Source organism: Limanda limanda, chromosome 17, assembly GCF_963576545.1.
Source record: "Limanda limanda chromosome 17, fLimLim1.1, whole genome shotgun sequence".
In the NCBI taxonomy this organism is placed as follows: domain Eukaryota; kingdom Metazoa; phylum Chordata; class Actinopteri; order Pleuronectiformes; family Pleuronectidae; genus Limanda; species Limanda limanda.
Window position 1 is genome coordinate 2,415,668 of NC_083652.1, and position 20,126 is coordinate 2,435,793.

The 20,126-nt window shown below is 43.3% G+C and overlaps 8 non-coding genes across 8 annotated transcripts; all 8 read left to right on the plus strand.

Annotated features, from left to right (window-relative positions):
* The first annotated feature begins 747 nt into the window (after window positions 1-747).
* On the plus strand, window positions 748-829 carry trnas-gcu (transfer RNA serine (anticodon GCU)). Its single transcript has one exon. It is a non-coding gene; the product is annotated as a tRNA-Ser (tRNA).
* Window positions 830-2,284: 1,455 nt separating this feature from the next.
* Window positions 2,285-2,366, plus strand: trnas-gcu (transfer RNA serine (anticodon GCU)). The gene has a single exon. It is a non-coding gene; the product is annotated as a tRNA-Ser (tRNA).
* A 4,107-nt stretch (window positions 2,367-6,473) lies between these two features.
* trnas-gcu (transfer RNA serine (anticodon GCU)) lies at window positions 6,474-6,555 on the plus strand. Its single transcript has one exon. It is a non-coding gene; the product is annotated as a tRNA-Ser (tRNA).
* A 1,455-nt stretch (window positions 6,556-8,010) lies between these two features.
* trnas-gcu (transfer RNA serine (anticodon GCU)) lies at window positions 8,011-8,092 on the plus strand. Its single transcript has one exon. It is a non-coding gene; the product is annotated as a tRNA-Ser (tRNA).
* A 3,190-nt stretch (window positions 8,093-11,282) lies between these two features.
* Window positions 11,283-11,364, plus strand: trnas-gcu (transfer RNA serine (anticodon GCU)). The gene has a single exon. It is a non-coding gene; the product is annotated as a tRNA-Ser (tRNA).
* A 2,372-nt stretch (window positions 11,365-13,736) lies between these two features.
* trnas-gcu (transfer RNA serine (anticodon GCU)) lies at window positions 13,737-13,818 on the plus strand. Its single transcript has one exon. It is a non-coding gene; the product is annotated as a tRNA-Ser (tRNA).
* A 2,372-nt stretch (window positions 13,819-16,190) lies between these two features.
* Window positions 16,191-16,272, plus strand: trnas-gcu (transfer RNA serine (anticodon GCU)). Its single transcript has one exon. It is a non-coding gene; the product is annotated as a tRNA-Ser (tRNA).
* A 2,366-nt stretch (window positions 16,273-18,638) lies between these two features.
* trnas-gcu (transfer RNA serine (anticodon GCU)) lies at window positions 18,639-18,720 on the plus strand. Its single transcript has one exon. It is a non-coding gene; the product is annotated as a tRNA-Ser (tRNA).
* The last annotated feature ends 1,406 nt before the right edge of the window (window positions 18,721-20,126 follow it).

The following is a 20,126-nucleotide window of genomic DNA, read 5'->3' on the forward strand; positions in this document are numbered from 1 at the left end:
AGCGCTCGCTTTGCATGTGAGAGGTAGTGGGATCGATGCCCACATTCTCCACTATTGAACCCTCAATTGCTTCTTGTGAGTGACATCTATTTACTTCTACCTCAAGATGAAACTTCTCGGTATCAAACCTCTGCACACAGCTGTGCATAGTCTTGCTTTGGTTTCTTGAAAACCTGTCAAGTCTCTTTCCAGATCCTCTTTAAGTTCTAACTTAGTAGTGGGACGCGAGAGGTATTTCCACTCTCTGGCCCTTTGCATATCTTCACATTGCGTGTAACCCTAATGACTCACACTATAGTGAGGTGCTAAACACACCTTGACTCAAGAGGTCCCACACCCCACCAGTTTGTGGGGGGTTAAACAACCTGCATGTTTAACACAACAACTCTGCGTATAGGTGAAGATCCTAGAGAGATTAATTACCTGAAACCTCCCACAAGTCTTTTGGATTTAAAGAAGCCTCTTGGACGACCAGTGTAGCATCTTCAAGAAACACAAGCAAGGCCAGTTGCCTATGTGAGCAGGTACAAAACCAGAAAACATTAGTTAGAGTCCCGTAGTCCCCTAAATTGGTCTCCAGTAAAGAAATGATAACCAACTGTGGTCTGCACGCATGGGTTAGAAACCTTTTTTGTCAGCAATAGTTTTATCTTCTTCTGGGGTCCACAGCCCCTTGTCACCATTGTAACAACTCTCTTTAGAACAGGAAAAATTTCAATTTGAGGAGATAAACTTACCTCTGAATAGGACGAGGTGGCCGAGTGGTCAAGGCGATGGACTGCTAATCCATTGTGCTCTGCACGCGTGGGTTCGAGTCCCATCCTCGTCGCAGCCAAGTTTACACAATATTGTTCTCTGATTGACTCCTTCAGCTTACTCTGCTGCATAAGATCATTATCTCAAATGCTGTATTCTTGTCTCGTGTACTGACAAAAACGCTTACTAAGACTATCAACCAGGTGATTTAACATTGTAACCTGTTCTGAATGTCTTACCAACTTGAAATGACAGATTAGAAACAGATTATTGGGGAAAATATGATCATTCAGTGAGTGTCTATGTATGGTGATAAGCCACCATGTGCTGTCAAGAAAAACCTCCTTCCTACTTGGCGGTGGCTCTATAACTCTCTGAACCATGCTGGAAGGAACACCATTTTTCTGTATAATATCAGTCCATGGCATAAAAACAAGGAAATCTATCATTTTTTAGAAGGGGACTTTGTCAAACTGAATTTCAAAACTTTCTCTACCAGACTTAAATCAAGAAATAACAAATTTTCTGGAGAATGTGGGCATCGATCCCACTACTTCTCGCATGCTAAGCGAGCGCTCTACAATTTGAGCTAATTCCCCATCTCCTGAGATCTCTGTAAATCACTCACTTGGCCAGTCTCCCCTTAGGGCCTGTGATGAGAGACTTCATTCATTTGTCTAGGCAATGTGATACGTTTTAGGACAGAACATACATGCTGAGCAGGTTGTGAGGACTTGCCACAGAAACCACCCTTTCACAGGGGGATTAGCTCAAATGGTAGAGCGCTCGCTTTGCATGTGAGAGGTAGTGGGATCGATGCCCACATTCTCCACTATTGAACCCTCAATTGCTTCTTGTGAGTGACATCTATTTACTTCTACCTCAAGATGAAACTTCTCGGTATCAAACCTCTGCACACAGCTGTGCATAGTCTTGCTTTGGTTTCTTGAAAACCTGTCAAGTCTCTTTCCAGATCCTCTTTAAGTTCTAACTTAGTAGTGGGACGCGAGAGGTATTTCCACTCTCTGGCCCTTTGCATATCTTCACATTGCGTGTAACCCTAATGACTCACACTATAGTGAGGTGCTAAACACACCTTGACTCAAGAGGTCCCACACCCCACCAGTTTGTGGGGGGTTAAACAACCTGCATGTTTAACACAACAACTCTGCGTATAGGTGAAGATCCTAGAGAGATTAATTACCTGAAACCTCCCACAAGTCTTTTGGATTTAAAGAAGCCTCTTGGACGACCAGTGTAGCATCTTCAAGAAACACAAGCAAGGCCAGTTGCCTATGTGAGCAGGTACAAAACCAGAAAACATTAGTTAGAGTCCTGTAGTCCCCTAAATTGGTCTCCAGTAAAGAAATGATAACCAACTGTGGTCTGCACGCATGGGTTAGAAACCTTTTTTGTCAGCAATAGCTTTATCTTCTTCTGGGGTCCACAGCCACTTGTCACCATTGTAACAACTCTCTTTAGAACAGGAAAAATTTCAATTTGAGGAGATAAACTTACCTCTGAATAGGACGAGGTGGCCGAGTGGTCAAGGCGATGGACTGCTAATCCATTGTGCTCTGCACGCGTGGGTTCGAGTCCCATCCTCGTCGCAGCCAAGTTTACACAATATTGTTCTCCTTCAGCTTACTCTGCTGCATAAGATCATTATCTCAAATGCTGTATTCTTGTCTCGTGTACTGACAAAAACGCTTACTAAGACTATCAACCAGGTGATTTAACATTGTAACCTGTTCTGAATGTCTTACCAACTTGAAATGACAGATTAGAAACAGATTATTGGGGAAAATATGATCATTCAGTGAGTGTCTAAGTATGGTGATAAGCCACCATGTGCTGTCAAGAAAAACCTCCTTCCTACTTGGCGGTGGCTCTATAACTCTCTGTACCATGCTGGAAGGAACACCATTTTTCTGTATAATATCAGTCCATGGCATAAAAACAAGGAAATCTATCATTTTTTAGAAGGGGACTTTGTCAAACTGAATTTCAAAACTTTCTCTACCTGACTTAAATCAAGAAATAACAAATTTTCTGGAGAATGTGGGCATCGATCCCACTACTTCTCGCATGCTAAGCGAGCGCTCTACCATTTGAGCTAATTCCCCATCTCCTGAGATCTCTGTAAATCCCTCACTTGGCCAGTCTCCCCTTAGGGCCTGTGATGAGAGACTTCATTCATTTGTCTAGGCAATGTGATACATTTTAGGACAGAACATACATGCTGAGCAGGTTGTGAGGACTTGCCACAGAAACCACCCTTTCACAGGGGGATTAGCTCAAATGGTAGAGCGCTCGCTTTGCATGTGAGAGGTAGTGGGATCGATTGCCCACATTCTCCACTATTGAACCCTCAATTGCTTCTTGTGAGTGACATCTATTTACTTCTACCTCAAGATGAAACTTCTCGGTATCAAACCTCTGCACACAGCTGTGCATAGTCTTGCTTTGGTTTCTTGAAAACCTTTCCAGATCCTCTTTAAGTTCCCCATCTACTGAGATCTCTATAAATCACTCACTTGGCCAGTCTCCCCGGAGGGCCTGTGATGAGAGACTTCATTCAATCTTTCCAGATCCTCTATAAGTTCTAACTTAGTAGTGGGACGCGAGAGGTATTTCCACTCTCTGGCCCTTTGCATATCTTCACATTGCGTGTAACCCTAATGACTCACACTATAGTGAGGTGCTAAACACACCTTGACTCAAGAGGTCCCACACCCCACCAGTTTTTGGGGGGTTAAACAACCTGCATGTTTAACACAACAACTCTGCGTATAGGTGAAGATCCTAGAGAGATTAATTACCTGAAACCTCCCACAAGTCTTTTGGATTTAAAGAAGCCTCTTGGACGACCAGTGTAGCATCTTCAAGAAAGAAAGAAAGAAGGGGACTTTGTCAAACTGAATTTCAAAACTTTCTCTACCAGACTTAAATCAAGATATAACAAATTTTATGGAGAATGTGGGCATCGATCCCACTACTTCTCGCATGCTAAGCGAGCCCTCTAGCATTTGAGCTAATTACCCATCTACTGAAATCTCTGTAAATCACTCACTTGGCCAGTCTCCCCTTAGGGCCTGTGATGAGAGACTTCATTCATTTGTCTAGGCAATGTGATACATTTTAGGACAGAACATACATGCTGAGCAGGTTGTGAGGTCTTGCCACAGAAACCACGCTTTCACAGGGGGATTAGCTCAAATGGTAGAGCGCGCGCTTTGCATGTGAGAGGTAGTGGGATCGATGCCCACATTCTCCACTATTGAACCCTCAATTGCTTCTTGTGAGTGACATCTATTTACTTCTACCTCAACATGAAACTTCTCGGTATCAAACCTCTGCACACAGCTGTGCATAGTCTTGCTTTGGTTTCTTGAAAACCTGTCAAGTCTCTTTCCAGATCCTCTTTAAGTTCTAACTTAGTAGTGGGACGCGAGAGGTATTTCCACTCTCTGGCCCTTTGCATATCTTCACATTGCGTGTAACCCTAATGACTCACACTATAGTGAGGTGCTAAACACACCTTGACTCAAGAGGTCCCACACCCCACCAGTTTGTGGGGGGTTAAACAACCTGCATGTTTAACACAACAACTCTGCGTATAGGTGAAGATCCTAGAGAGATTAATTACCTGAAACCTCCCACAAGTCTTTTGGATTTAAAGAAGCCTCTTGGACGACCAGTGTAGCATCTTCAAGAAAGAAAGAAAGAAGGGGACTTTGTCAAACTGAATTTCAAAACTTTCTCTACCAGACTTAAATCAAGATATAACAAATTTTATGGAGAATGTGGGCATCGATCCCACTACTTCTCGCATGCTAAGCGAGCGCTCTAGCATTTGAGCTAATTCCCCATCTACTGAAATCTCTGTAAATCACTCACTTGGCCAGTCTCCCCTTAGGGCCTGTGATGAGAGACTTCATTCATTTGTCTAGGCAATGTGATACATTTTAGGACAGAACATACATGCTGAGCATGTTGTGAGGACTTGCCACAGAAACCACCCTTTCACAGGGGGATTAGCTTAAATGGTAGAGCGCTCGCTTTGCATGTGAGAGGTAGTGGGATCGATGCCCACATTCTCCACTATTGAACCCTCAATTGCTTCTTGTGAGTGACATCTATTTACTTCTACCTCAAGATGAAACTTCTCGGTATCAAACCTCTGCACACAGCTGTGCATAGTCTTGCTTTGGTTTCTTGAAAACCTTTCCAGATCCTCTTTAAGTTCCCCATCTACTGAGATCTCTATAAATCACTCACTTGGCCAGTCTCCCCGGAGGGCCTGTGATGAGAGACTTCATTCAATCTTTCCAGATCCTCTTTAAGTTCTAACTTAGTAGTGGGACGCGAGAGGTATTTCCACTCTCTGGCCCTTTGCATATCTTCACATTGCGTGTAACCCTAATGACTCACACTATAGTGAGGTGCTAAACACACCTTGACTCAAGAGGTCCCACACCCCACCAGTTTGTGGGGGGTTAAACAACCTGCATGTTTAACACAACAACTCTGCGTATAGGTGAAGATCCTAGAGAGATTAATTACCTGAAACCTCCCACAAGTCTTTTGGATTTAAAGAAGCCTCTTGGACGACCAGTGTAGCATCTTCAAGAAAGAAAGAAAGAAGGGGACTCTGTCAAACTGAATTTCAAAACTTTCTCTACCAGACTTAAATCAAGATATAACAAATTTTATGGAGAATGTGGGCATCGATCCCACTACTTCTCGCATGCTAAGCGAGCGCTCTAGCATTTGAGCTAATTCCCCATCTACTGAAATCTCTGTAAATCACTCACTTGGCCAGTCTCCCCTTAGGGCCTGTGATGAGAGACTTCATTCATTTGTCTAGGCAATGTGATACATTTTAGGACAGAACATACATGCTGAGCAGGTTGTGAGATCTTGCCACAGAAACCACCCTTTCACAGGGGGATTAGCTCAAATGGTAGAGCGCTCGCTTTGCATGTGAGAGGTAGTGGGATCGATGCCCACATTCTCCACTATTGAACCCTCAATTGCTTCTTGTGAGTGACATCTATTTACTTCTACCTCAAGATGAAACTTCTCGGTATCAAACCTCTGCACACAGCTGTGCATAGTCTTGCTTTGGTTTCTTGAAAACCTGTCAAGTCTCTTTCCAGATCCTCTTTAAGTTCTAACTTAGTAGTGGGACGCGAGAGGTATTTCCACTCTCTGGCCCTTTGCATATCTTCACATTGCGTGTAACCCTAATGACTCACACTATAGTGAGGTGCTAAACACACCTTGACTCAAGAGGTCCCACACCCCACCAGTTTGTGGGGGGTTAAACAACCTGCATGTTTAACACAACAACTCTGCGTATAGGTGAAGATCCTAGAGAGATTAATTACCTGAAACCTCCCACAAGTCTTTTGGATTTAAAGAAGCCTCTTGGACGACCAGTGTAGCATCTTCAAGAAACACAAGCAAGGCCAGTTGCCTATGTGAGCAGGTACAAAACCAGAAAACATTAGTTAGAGTCCCGTAGTCCCCTAAATTGGTCTCCAGTAAAGAAATGATAACCAACTGTGGTCTGCACGCATGGGTTAGAAACCTTTTTTGTCAGCAATAGTTTTATCTTCTTCTGGGGTCCACAGCCCCTTGTCACCATTGTAACAACTCTCTTTAGAACAGGAAAAATTTCAATTTGAGGAGATAAACTTACCTCTGAATAGGACGAGGTGGCCGAGTGGTCAAGGCGATGGACTGCTAATCCATTGTGCTCTGCACGCGTGGGTTCGAGTCCCATCCTCGTCGCAGCCAAGTTTACACAATATTGTTCTCTGATTGACTCCTTCAGCTTACTCTGCTGCATAAGATCATTATCTCAAATGCTGTATTCTTGTCTCGTGTACTGACAAAAACGCTTACTAAGACTATCAACCAGGTGATTTAACATTGTAACCTGTTCTGAATGTCTTACCAACTTGAAATGACAGATTAGAAACAGATTATTGGGGAAAATATGATCATTCAGTGAGTGTCTATGTATGGTGATAAGCCACCATGTGCTGTCAAGAAAAACCTCCTTCCTACTTGGCGGTGGCTCTATAACTCTCTGAACCATGCTGGAAGGAACACCATTTTTCTGTATAATATCAGTCCATGGCATAAAAACAAGGAAATCTATCATTTTTTAGAAGGGGACTTTGTCAAACTGAATTTCAAAACTTTCTCTACCAGACTTAAATCAAGAAATAACAAATTTTCTGGAGAATGTGGGCATCGATCCCACTACTTCTCGCATGCTAAGCGAGCGCTCTACCATTTGAGCTAATTCCCCATCTCCTGAGATCTCTGTAAATCACTCACTTGGCCAGTCTCCCCTTAGGGCCTGTGATGAGAGACTTCATTCATTTGTCTAGGCAATGTGATACGTTTTAGGACAGAACATACATGCTGAGCAGGTTGTGAGGACTTGCCACAGAAACCACCCTTTCACAGGGGGATTAGCTCAAATGGTAGAGCGCTCGCTTTGCATGTGAGAGGTAGTGGGATCGATGCCCACATTCTCCACTATTGAACCCTCAATTGCTTCTTGTGAGTGACATCTATTTACTTCTACCTCAAGATGAAACTTCTCGGTATCAAACCTCTGCACACAGCTGTGCATAGTCTTGCTTTGGTTTCTTGAAAACCTGTCAAGTCTCTTTCCAGATCCTCTTTAAGTTCTAACTTAGTAGTGGGACGCGAGAGGTATTTCCACTCTCTGGCCCTTTGCATATCTTCACATTGCGTGTAACCCTAATGACTCACACTATAGTGAGGTGCTAAACACACCTTGACTCAAGAGGTCCCACACCCCACCAGTTTGTGGGGGGTTAAACAACCTGCATGTTTAACACAACAACTCTGCGTATAGGTGAAGATCCTAGAGAGATTAATTACCTGAAACCTCCCACAAGTCTTTTGGATTTAAAGAAGCCTCTTGGACGACCAGTGTAGCATCTTCAAGAAACACAAGCAAGGCCAGTTGCCTATGTGAGCAGGTACAAAACCAGAAAACATTAGTTAGAGTCCTGTAGTCCCCTAAATTGGTCTCCAGTAAAGAAATGATAACCAACTGTGGTCTGCACGCATGGGTTAGAAACCTTTTTTGTCAGCAATAGCTTTATCTTCTTCTGGGGTCCACAGCCACTTGTCACCATTGTAACAACTCTCTTTAGAACAGGAAAAATTTCAATTTGAGGAGATAAACTTACCTCTGAATAGGACGAGGTGGCCGAGTGGTCAAGGCGATGGACTGCTAATCCATTGTGCTCTGCACGCGTGGGTTCGAGTCCCATCCTCGTCGCAGCCAAGTTTACACAATATTGTTCTCCTTCAGCTTACTCTGCTGCATAAGATCATTATCTCAAATGCTGTATTCTTGTCTCGTGTACTGACAAAAACGCTTACTAAGACTATCAACCAGGTGATTTAACATTGTAACCTGTTCTGAATGTCTTACCAACTTGAAATGACAGATTAGAAACAGATTATTGGGGAAAATATGATCATTCAGTGAGTGTCTAAGTATGGTGATAAGCCACCATGTGCTGTCAAGAAAAACCTCCTTCCTACTTGGCGGTGGCTCTATAACTCTCTGTACCATGCTGGAAGGAACACCATTTTTCTGTATAATATCAGTCCATGGCATAAAAACAAGGAAATCTATCATTTTTTAGAAGGGGACTTTGTCAAACTGAATTTCAAAACTTTCTCTACCAGACTTAAATCAAGAAATAACAAATTTTCTGGAGAATGTGGGCATCGATCCCACTACTTCTCGCATGCTAAGCGAGCGCTCTACCATTTGAGCTAATTCCCCATCTCCTGAGATCTCTGTAAATCCCTCACTTGGCCAGTCTCCCCTTAGGGCCTGTGATGAGAGACTTCATTCATTTGTCTAGGCAATGTGATACATTTTAGGACAGAACATACATGCTGAGCAGGTTGTGAGGACTTGCCACAGAAACCACCCTTTCACAGGGGGATTAGCTCAAATGGTAGAGCGCTCGCTTTGCATGTGAGAGGTAGTGGGATCGATTGCCCACATTCTCCACTATTGAACCCTCAATTGCTTCTTGTGAGTGACATCTATTTACTTCTACCTCAAGATGAAACTTCTCGGTATCAAACCTCTGCACACAGCTGTGCATAGTCTTGCTTTGGTTTCTTGAAAACCTTTCCAGATCCTCTTTAAGTTCCCCATCTACTGAGATCTCTATAAATCACTCACTTGGCCAGTCTCCCCGGAGGGCCTGTGATGAGAGACTTCATTCAATCTTTCCAGATCCTCTTTAAGTTCTAACTTAGTAGTGGGACGCGAGAGGTATTTCCACTCTCTGGCCCTTTGCATATCTTCACATTGCGTGTAACCCTAATGACTCACACTATAGTGAGGTGCTAAACACACCTTGACTCAAGAGGTCCCACACCCCACCAGTTTTTGGGGGGTTAAACAACCTGCATGTTTAACACAACAACTCTGCGTATAGGTGAAGATCCTAGAGAGATTAATTACCTGAAACCTCCCACAAGTCTTTTGGATTTAAAGAAGCCTCTTGGACGACCAGTGTAGCATCTTCAAGAAAGAAAGAAAGAAGGGGACTTTGTCAAACTGAATTTCAAAACTTTCTCTACCAGACTTAAATCAAGATATAACAAATTTTATGGAGAATGTGGGCATCGATCCCACTACTTCTCGCATGCTAAGCGAGCCCTCTAGCATTTGAGCTAATTCCCCATCTACTGAAATCTCTGTAAATCACTCACTTGGCCAGTCTCCCCTTAGGGCCTGTGATGAGAGACTTCATTCATTTGTCTAGGCAATGTGATACATTTTAGGACAGAACATACATGCTGAGCAGGTTGTGAGGTCTTGCCACAGAAACCACCCTTTCACAGGGGGATTAGCTCAAATGGTAGAGCGCGCGCTTTGCATGTGAGAGGTAGTGGGATCGATGCCCACATTCTCCACTATTGAACCCTCAATTGCTTCTTGTGAGTGACATCTATTTACTTCTACCTCAACATGAAACTTCTCGGTATCAAACCTCTGCACACAGCTGTGCATAGTCTTGCTTTGGTTTCTTGAAAACCTGTCAAGTCTCTTTCCAGATCCTCTTTAAGTTCTAACTTAGTAGTGGGACGCGAGAGGTATTTCCACTCTCTGGCCCTTTGCATATCTTCACATTGCGTGTAACCCTAATGACTCACACTATAGTGAGGTGCTAAACACACCTTGACTCAAGAGGTCCCACACCCCACCAGTTTGTGGGGGGTTAAACAACCTGCATGTTTAACACAACAACTCTGCGTATAGGTGAAGATCCTAGAGAGATTAATTACCTGAAACCTCCCACAAGTCTTTTGGATTTAAAGAAGCCTCTTGGACGACCAGTGTAGCATCTTCAAGAAAGAAAGAAAGAAGGGGACTTTGTCAAACTGAATTTCAAAACTTTCTCTACCAGACTTAAATCAAGATATAACAAATTTTATGGAGAATGTGGGCATCGATCCCACTACTTCTCGCATGCTAAGCGAGCGCTCTAGCATTTGAGCTAATTCCCCATCTACTGAAATCTCTGTAAATCACTCATTTGGCCAGTCTCCCCTTCGGGCCTGTGATGAGAGACTTCATTCATTTGTCTAGGCAATGTGATACATTTTAGGACAGAACATACATGCTGAGCAGGTTGTGAGGTCTTGCCACAGAAACCACGCTTTCACAGGGGGATTAGCTCAAATGGTAGAGCGCGCGCTTTGCATGTGAGAGGTAGTGGGATCGATGCCCACATTCTCCACTATTGAACCCTCAATTGCTTCTTGTGAGTGACATCTATTTACTTCTACCTCAACATGAAACTTCTCGGTATCAAACCTCTGCACACAGCTGTGCATAGTCTTGCTTTGGTTTCTTGAAAACCTGTCAAGTCTCTTTCCAGATCCTCTTTAAGTTCTAACTTAGTAGTGGGACGCGAGAGGTATTTCCACTCTCTGGCCCTTTGCATATCTTCACATTGCGTGTAACCCTAATGACTCACACTATAGTGAGGTGCTAAACACACCTTGACTCAAGAGGTCCCACACCCCACCAGTTTGTGGGGGGTTAAACAACCTGCATGTTTAACACAACAACTCTGCGTATAGGTGAAGATCCTAGAGAGATTAATTACCTGAAACCTCCCACAAGTCTTTTGGATTTAAAGAAGCCTCTTGGACGACCAGTGTAGCATCTTCAAGAAACACAAGCAAGGCCAGTTGCCTATGTGAGCAGGTACAAAACCAGAAAACATTAGTTAGAGTCCCGTAGTCCCCTAAATTGGTCTCCAGTAAAGAAATGATAACCAACTGTGGTCTGCACGCATGGGTTAGAAACCTTTTTTGTCAGCAATAGTTTTATCTTCTTCTGGGGTCCACAGCCCCTTGTCACCATTGTAACAACTCTCTTTAGAACAGGAAAAATTTCAATTTTAGGAGATAAACTTACCTCTGAATAGGACGAGGTGGCCGAGTGGTCAAGGCGATGGACTGCTAATCCATTGTGCTCTGCACGCGTGGGTTCGAGTCCCATCCTCGTCGCAGCCAAGTTTACACAATATTGTTCTCTGATTGACTCCTTCAGCTTACTCTGCTGCATAAGATCATTATCTCAAATGCTGTATTCTTGTCTCGTGTACTGACAAAAACGCTTACTAAGACTATCAACCAGGTGATTTAACATTGTAACCTGTTCTGAATGTCTTACCAACTTGAAATGACAGATTAGAAACAGATTATTGGGGAAAATATGATCATTCAGTGAGTGTCTATGTATGGTGATAAGCCACCATGTGCTGTCAAGAAAAACCTCCTTCCTACTTGGCGGTGGCTCTATAACTCTCTGAACCATGCTGGAAGGAACACCATTTTTCTGTATAATATCAGTCCATGGCATAAAAACAAGGAAATCTATCATTTTTTAGAAGGGGACTTTGTCAAACTGAATTTCAAAACTTTCTCTACCAGACTTAAATCAAGAAATAACAAATTTTCTGGAGAATGTGGGCATCGATCCCACTACTTCTCGCATGCTAAGCGAGCGCTCTACCATTTGAGCTAATTCCCCATCTCCTGAGATCTCTGTAAATCACTCACTTGGCCAGTCTCCCCTCAGGGCCTGTGATGAGAGACTTCATTCATTTGTCTAGGCAATGTGATACATTTTAGGACAGAACATACATGCTGAGCATGTTGTGAGGACTTGCCACAGAAACCACCCTTTCACAGGGGGATTAGCTTAAATGGTAGAGCGCTCGCTTTGCATGTGAGAGGTAGTGGGATCGATGCCCACATTCTCCACTATTGAACCCTCAATTGCTTCTTGTGAGTGACATCTATTTACTTCTACCTCAAGATGAAACTTCTCGGTATCAAACCTCTGCACACAGCTGTGCATAGTCTTGCTTTGGTTTCTTGAAAACCTTTCCAGATCCTCTTTAAGTTCCCCATCTACTGAGATCTCTATAAATCACTCACTTGGCCAGTCTCCCCGGAGGGCCTGTGATGAGAGACTTCATTCAATCTTTCCAGATCCTCTTTAAGTTCTAACTTAGTAGTGGGACGCGAGAGGTATTTCCACTCTCTGGCCCTTTGCATATCTTCACATTGCGTGTAACCCTAATGACTCACACTATAGTGAGGTGCTAAACACACCTTGACTCAAGAGGTCCCACACCCCACCAGTTTGTGGGGGGTTAAACAACCTGCATGTTTAACACAACAACTCTGCGTATAGGTGAAGATCCTAGAGAGATTAATTACCTGAAACCTCCCACAAGTCTTTTGGATTTAAAGAAGCCTCTTGGACGACCAGTGTAGCATCTTCAAGAAAGAAAGAAAGAAGGGGACTTTGTCAAACTGAATTTCAAAACTTTCTCTACCAGACTTAAATCAAGATATAACAAATTTTATGGAGAATGTGGGCATCGATCCCACTACTTCTCGCATGCTAAGCGAGCGCTCTAGCATTTGAGCTAATTCCCCATCTACTGAAATCTCTGTAAATCACTCACTTGGCCAGTCTCCCCTTAGGGCCTGTGATGAGAGACTTCATTCATTTGTCTAGGCAATGTGATACATTTTAGGACAGAACATACATGCTGAGCAGGTTGTGAGATCTTGCCACAGAAACCACCCTTTCACAGGGGGATTAGCTCAAATGGTAGAGCGCTCGCTTTGCATGTGAGAGGTAGTGGGATCGATGCCCACATTCTCCACTATTGAACCCTCAATTGCTTCTTGTGAGTGACATCTATTTACTTCTACCTCAAGATGAAACTTCTCGGTATCAAACCTCTGCACACAGCTGTGCATAGTCTTGCTTTGGTTTCTTGAAAACCTGTCAAGTGTCTTTCCAGATCCTCTTTAAGTTCTAACTTAGTAGTTTGACGCGAGAGGTATTTCCACTCTCTGGCCCTTTGCATATCTTCACATTGCGTGTAACCCTAATGACTCACACTATAGTGAGGTGCTAAACACACCTTGACTCAAGAGGTCCCACACCCCACCAGTTTGTGGGGGGTTAAACAACCTGCATGTTTAACACAACAACTCTGCGTATAGGTGAAGATCCTAGAGAGATTAATTACCTGAAACCTCCCACAAGTCTTTTGGATTTAAAGAAGCCTCTTGGACGACCAGTGTAGCATCTTCAAGAAACACAAGCAAGGCCAGTTGCCTATGTGAGCAGGTACAAAACCAGAAAACATTAGTTAGAGTCCTGTAGTCCCCTAAATTGGTCTCCAGTAAAGAAATGATAACCAACTGTGGTCTGCACGCATGGGTTAGAAACCTTTTTTGTCAGCAATAGTTTTATCTTCCTCTGGGGTCCACAGCCACTTGTCACCATTGTAACAACTCTCTTTAGAACAGGAAAAATTTCAATTTGAGGAGATAAACTTACCTCTGAATAGGACGAGGTGGCCGAGAGGTCAAGGCGATGGACTGCTAATCCATTGTACTCTGCACGCGTGGGTTCGAGTCCCATCCTCGTCGCAGCCAAGTTTACACAATATTGTTCTCTAATTGACTCCTTCAGCTTACTCTGCTGCATAAGATCATTATCTCAAATGCTGTATTCTTGTCTCGTGTACTGACAAAAACGCTTACTAAGACTATCAACCAGGTGATTTAACATTGTAACCTGTTCTGAATGTCTTACCAACTTGAAATGACAGATTAGAAACAGATTATTGTGGAAAATATGATCATTCAGTGAGTGTCTATGTATGGTGATAAGCCACCATGTGCTGTCAAGAAAAACCTCCTTCCTACTTGGCGGTGGCTCTATAACTCTCTGAACCATGCTGGAAGGAACACCATTTTTCTGTATAATATCAGTCCATGGCATAAAAACAAGGAAATCTATCATTTTTTAGAAGGGGACTTTGTCAAACTGAATTTCAAAACTTTCTCTACCAGACTTAAATCAAGAAATAACAAATTTTCTGGAGAATGTGGGCATCGATCCCACTACTTCTCGCATGCGAAGCGAGCGCTCTACCATTTGAGCTAATTCCCCATCTCCTGAGATCTCTGTAAATCACTCACTTGGCCAGTCTCCCCCTAGGGCCTGTGATGAGAGACTTCATTCATTTGTCTAGGCAATGTGATACATTTTAGGACAGAACATACATGCTGAGCAGGTTGTGAGGACTTGCCACAGAAACCACCCTTTCACAGGGGGATTAGCTCAAATGGTAGAGCGCTCGCTTTGCATGTGAGAGGTAGTGGGATCGATGCCCACATTCTCCACTATTGAACCCTCAATTGCTTCTTGTGAGTGACATCTATTTACTTCTACCTCAAGATGAAACTTCTCGGTATCAAACCTCTGCACACAGCTGTGCATAGTCTTGCTTTGGTTTCTTGAAAACCTTTCCAGATCCTCTTTAAGTTCCCCATCTACTGAGATCTCTATAAATCACTCACTTGGCCAGTCTCCCTGGAGGGCCTGTGATGAGAGACTTCATTCAATCTTTCCAGATCCTCTTTAAGTTCTAACTTAGTAGTGGGACGCGAGAGGTATTTCCACTCTCTGGCCCTTTGCATATCTTCACATTGCGTGTAACCCTAATGACTCACACTATAGTGAGGTGCTAAACACACCTTGACTCAAGAGGTCCCACACCCCACCAGTTTGTGGGGGGTTAAACAACCTGCATGTTTAACACAACAACTCTGCGTATAGGTGAAGATCCTAGAGAGATTAATTACCTGAAACCTCCCACAAGTCTTTTGGATTTAAAGAAGCCTCTTGGACGACCAGTGTAGCATCTTCAAGAAAGAAAGAAAGAAGGGGACTTTGTCAAACTGAATTTCAAAACTTTCTCTACCAGACTTAAATCAAGATATAACAAATTTTATGGAGAATGTGGGCATCGATCCCACTACTTCTCGCATGCTAAGCGAGCGCTCTAGCATTTGAGCTAATTCCCCATCTACTGAAATCACTGTAAATCACTCACTTGGCCAGTCTCCCCTTAGGGCCTGTGATGAGAGACTTCATTCATTTGTCTAGGCAATGTGATACATTTTAGGACAGAACATACATGCTGAGCAGGTTGTGAGGTCTTGCCACAGAAACCACCCTTTCACAGGGGGATTAGCTCAAATGTTAGAGCGCTCGCTTTGCATGTGAGAGGTAGTGGGATCGATGCCCACATTCTCCACTATTGAACCCTCAATTGCTTCTTGTGAGTGACATCTATTTACTTCTACCTCAAGATGAAACTTCTCGGTATCAAACCTCTGCACACAGCTGTGCATAGTCTTGCTTTGGTTTCTTGAAAACCTGTCAAGTGTCTTTCTAGATCCTCTTTAAGTTCTAACTTAGTAGTTTGACGCGAGAGGTATTTCCACTCTCTGGCCCTTTGCATATCTTCACATTGCGTGTAACCCTAATGACTCACACTATAGTGAGGTGCTAAACACACCTTGACTCAAGAGGTCCCACACCCCACCAGTTTGTGGGGGGTTAAACAACCTGCATGTTTAACACAACAACTCTGCGTATAGGTGAAGATCCTAGAGAGATTAATTACCTGAAACCTCCCACAAGTCTTTTGGATTTAAAGAAGCCTCTTGGACGACCAGTGTAGCATCTTCAAGAAACACAAGCAAGGCCAGTTGCCTATGTGAGCAGGTACAAAACCAGAAAACATTAGTTAGAGTCCTGTAGTCCCCTAAATTGGTCTCCAGTAAAGAAATGATAACCAACTGTGGTCTGCACGCATGGGTTAGAAACCTTTTTTGTCAGCAATAGTTTTATCTTCCTCTGGGGTCCACAGCCACTTGTCACCATTGTAACAACTCTCTTTAGAACAGGAAAAATTTCAATTTGAGGAGATAAACTTACCTCTGAATAGGACGAGGTGGCCGAGAGGTCAAGGCGATGGACTGCTAATCCATTGTACTCTGCACGCGTGGGTTCGAGTCCCATCCTCGTCGCAGCCAAGTTTACACAATATTGTTCTCTAATTGACTCCTTCAGCTTACTCTGCTGCATAAGATCATTATCTCAAATGCTGTATTCTTGTCTCGTGTACTGACAAAAACGCTTACTAAGACTATCAACCAGGTGATTTAACATTGTAACCTGTTCTGAATGTCTTACCAACTTGAAATGACAGATTAGAAACAGATTATTGTGGAAAATATGATCATTCAGTGAGTGTCTATGTATGGTGATAAGCCACCATGTGCTGTCAAGAAAAACCTCCTTCCTACTTGGCGGTGGCTCTATAACTCTCTGAACCATGCTGGAAGGAACACCATTTTTCTGTATAATATCAGTCCATGGCATAAAAACAAGGAAATCTATCATTTTTTAGAAGGGGACTTTGTCAAACTGAATTTCAAAACTTTCTCTACCAGACTTAAATCAAGAAATAACAAATTTTCTGGAGAATGTGGGCATCGATCCCACTACTTCTCGCATGCGAAGCGAGCGCTCTACCATTTGAGCTAATTCCCCATCTCCTGAGATCTCTGTAAATCACTCACTTGGCCAGTCTCCCCCTAGGGCCTGTGATGAGAGACTTCATTCATTTGTCTAGGCAATGTGATACATTTTAGGACAGAACATACATGCTGAGCAGGTTGTGAGGACTTGCCACAGAAACCACCCTTTCACAGGGGGATTAGCTCAAATGGTAGAGCGCTCGCTTTGCATGTGAGAGGTAGTGGGATCGATGCCCACATTCTCCACTATTGAACCCTCAATTGCTTCTTGTGAGTGACATCTATTTACTTCTACCTCAAGATGAAACTTCTCGGTATCAAACCTCTGCACACAGCTGTGCATAGTCTTGCTTTGGTTTCTTGAAAACCTTTCCAGATCCTCTTTAAGTTCCCCATCTACTGAGATCTCTATAAATCACTCACTTGGCCAGTCTCCCCGGAGGGCCTGTGATGAGAGACTTCATTCAATCTTTCCAGATCCTCTTTAAGTTCTAACTTAGTAGTGGGACGCGAGAGGTATTTCCACTCTCTGGCCCTTTGCATATCTTCACATTGCGTGTAACCCTAATGACTCACACTATAGTGAGGTGCTAAACACACCTTGACTCAAGAGGTCCCACACCCCACCAGTTTGTGGGGGGTTAAGCAACCTGCATGTTTAACACAACAACTCTGCGTATAGGTGAAGATCCTAGAGAGATTAATTACCTGAAACCTCCCACAAGTCTTTTGGATTTAAAGAAGCCTCTTGGACGACCAGTGTAGCATCTTCAAGAAAGAAAGAAAGAAGGGGACTTTGTCAAACTGAATTTCAAAACTTTCTCTACCAGACTTAAATCAAGATATAACAAATTTTATGGAGAATGTGGGCATCGATCCCACTACTTCTCGCATGCTAAGCGAGCGCTCTACCATTTGAGCTAATTCCCCATCTCCTGAGATCTCTGTAAATCACTCACTTGGCCAGTCTCCCCTTAGGGCCTGTGATGAGAGACTTCATTCATTTGTCTAGGCAATGTGATACATTTTAGGACAGAACATACATGCTGAGCAGGTTGTGAGGACTTGCCACAGAAACCACCCTTTCACAGGGGGATTAGCTCAAATGGTAGAGCGCTCGCTTTGCATGTGAGAGGTAGTGGGATCGATGCCCACATTCTCCACTATTGAACCCTCAATTGCTTCTTGTGAGTGACATCTATTTACTTCTACCTCAAGATGAAACTTCTCGGTATCAAACCTCTGCACACAGCTGTGCATAGTCTTGCTTTGGTTTCTTGAAAACCTGTCAAGTCTCTTTCCAGATCCTCTTCTAACTTAGTAGTGGGATGCGAGAGGTATTTCCACTCTCTGGCCCTTTGCATATCTTCACATTGCGTGTAACCCTAATGACTCACACTATAGTGAGGTGCTAAACACACCTTGACTCAAGAGGTCCCACACCCCACCAGTTTGTGGGGGGTTAAACAACCTGCATGTTTAACACAACAACTCTGCGTATAGGTGAAGATCCTAGAGAGATTAATTACCTGAAACCTCCCACAAGTCTTTTGGATTTAAAGAAGCCTCTTGGACGACCAGTGTAGCATCTTCAAGAAACACAAGCAAGGCCAGTTGCCTATGTGAGCAGGTACAAAACCAGAAAACATTAGTTAGAGTCTTGTAGTCCCCTAAATTGGTCTCCAGTAAAGAAATGATAACCAACTGTGGTCTGCACGCATGGGTTAGAAACCTTTTTTGTCAGCAATAGTTGTATCTTCTTCTGGGGTCCACAGCCCCTTGTCACCATTGTAACAACTCTCTTTAGAACAGGAAAAATTTCAATTTGAGGAGATAAACTTACCTCTGAATAGGACGAGGTGGCCGAGTGGTCAAGGCGATGGACTGCTAATCCATTGTGCTCTGCACGCGTGGGTTCAAGTCCCATCCTCGTCGCAGCCAAGTTTACACAACATTGTTCTCTGATTGACTCCTTCAGCTTACTCTGCTGCATAAGATCATTATCTCAAATGCTGTATTCTTGTCTCGTGTACTGACAAAAACGCTTACTAAGACTATCAACCAGGTGATTTAACATTGTAACCTGTTCTGAATGTCTTACCAACTTGAAATGACAGATTAGAAACAGATTATTGGAGAAAATATGATCATTCAGTGAGTGTCTAAGTATGGTGATAAGCCACCATGTGCTGTCAAGAAAAACCTCCTTCCTACTTGGCGGTGGCTCTATAACTCTCTGAACCATGCTGGAAGGAACACCATTTTTCTGTATAATATCAGTCCATGGCATAAAAACAAGGAAATCTATCATTTTTTAGAAGGGGACTTTGTCAAACTGAATTTCAAAACTTTCTCTACCAGACTTAAATCAAGAAATATCAAATTTTCTGGAGAATGTGGTCATCGATCCCACTACTTCTCGCATGCTAAGCGAGCGCTCTACCATTTGAGCTAATTCCCCATCTACTGAAATCTCTGTAAATCACTCACTTGGCCAGTCTCCCCTTAGGGCCTGTGATGAGAGACTTCATTCATTTGTCTAGGCAATGTGATACATTTTAGGACAGAACATACATGCTGAGCAGGTTGTGAGGTCTTGCCACAGAAACCACCCTTTCACAGGGGGATTAGCTCAAATGGTAGAGCGCTCGCTTTGCATGTGAGAGGTAGTGGGATCGATGCCCACATTCTCCACTATTGAACCCTCAATTGCTTCTTGTGAGTGACATCTATTTACTTCTACCTCAAGATGAAACTTCTCGGTATCAAACCTCTGCACACAGCTGTGCATAGTCTTGCTTTGGTTTCTTGAAAACCTGTCAAGTCTCTTTCCAGATCCGCTTTAAGTTCAAACTTAGTAGTGGGACGCGAGAGGTATTTCCACTCTCTGGCCCTTTGCATATCTTCACATTGCGTGTAACCCTAATGACTCACACTATAGTGAGGTGCTAAACACACCTTGACTCAAGAGGTCCCACACCCCACCAGTTTGTGGGGGGTTAAACAACCTGCATGTTTAACACAACAACTCTGCGTATAGGTGAAGATCCTAGAGAGATTAATTACCTGAAACCTCCCACAAGTCTTCTGGATTTAAAGAAGCCTCTTGGACGACCAGTGTAGCATCTTCAAGAAACACAAGCAAGGCCAGTTGCCTATGTGAGCAGGTACAAAACCAGAAAACATTAGTTAGAGTCCTGTAGTCCCCTAAATTGGTCTTCAGTAAAGAAATGATAACCAACTGTGGTCTGCACGCATGGGTTAGAAACCTTTTTTGTCAGCAATAGTTGTATCTTCTTCTGGGGTCCACAGCCACTTGTCACCATTGTAACAACTCTCTT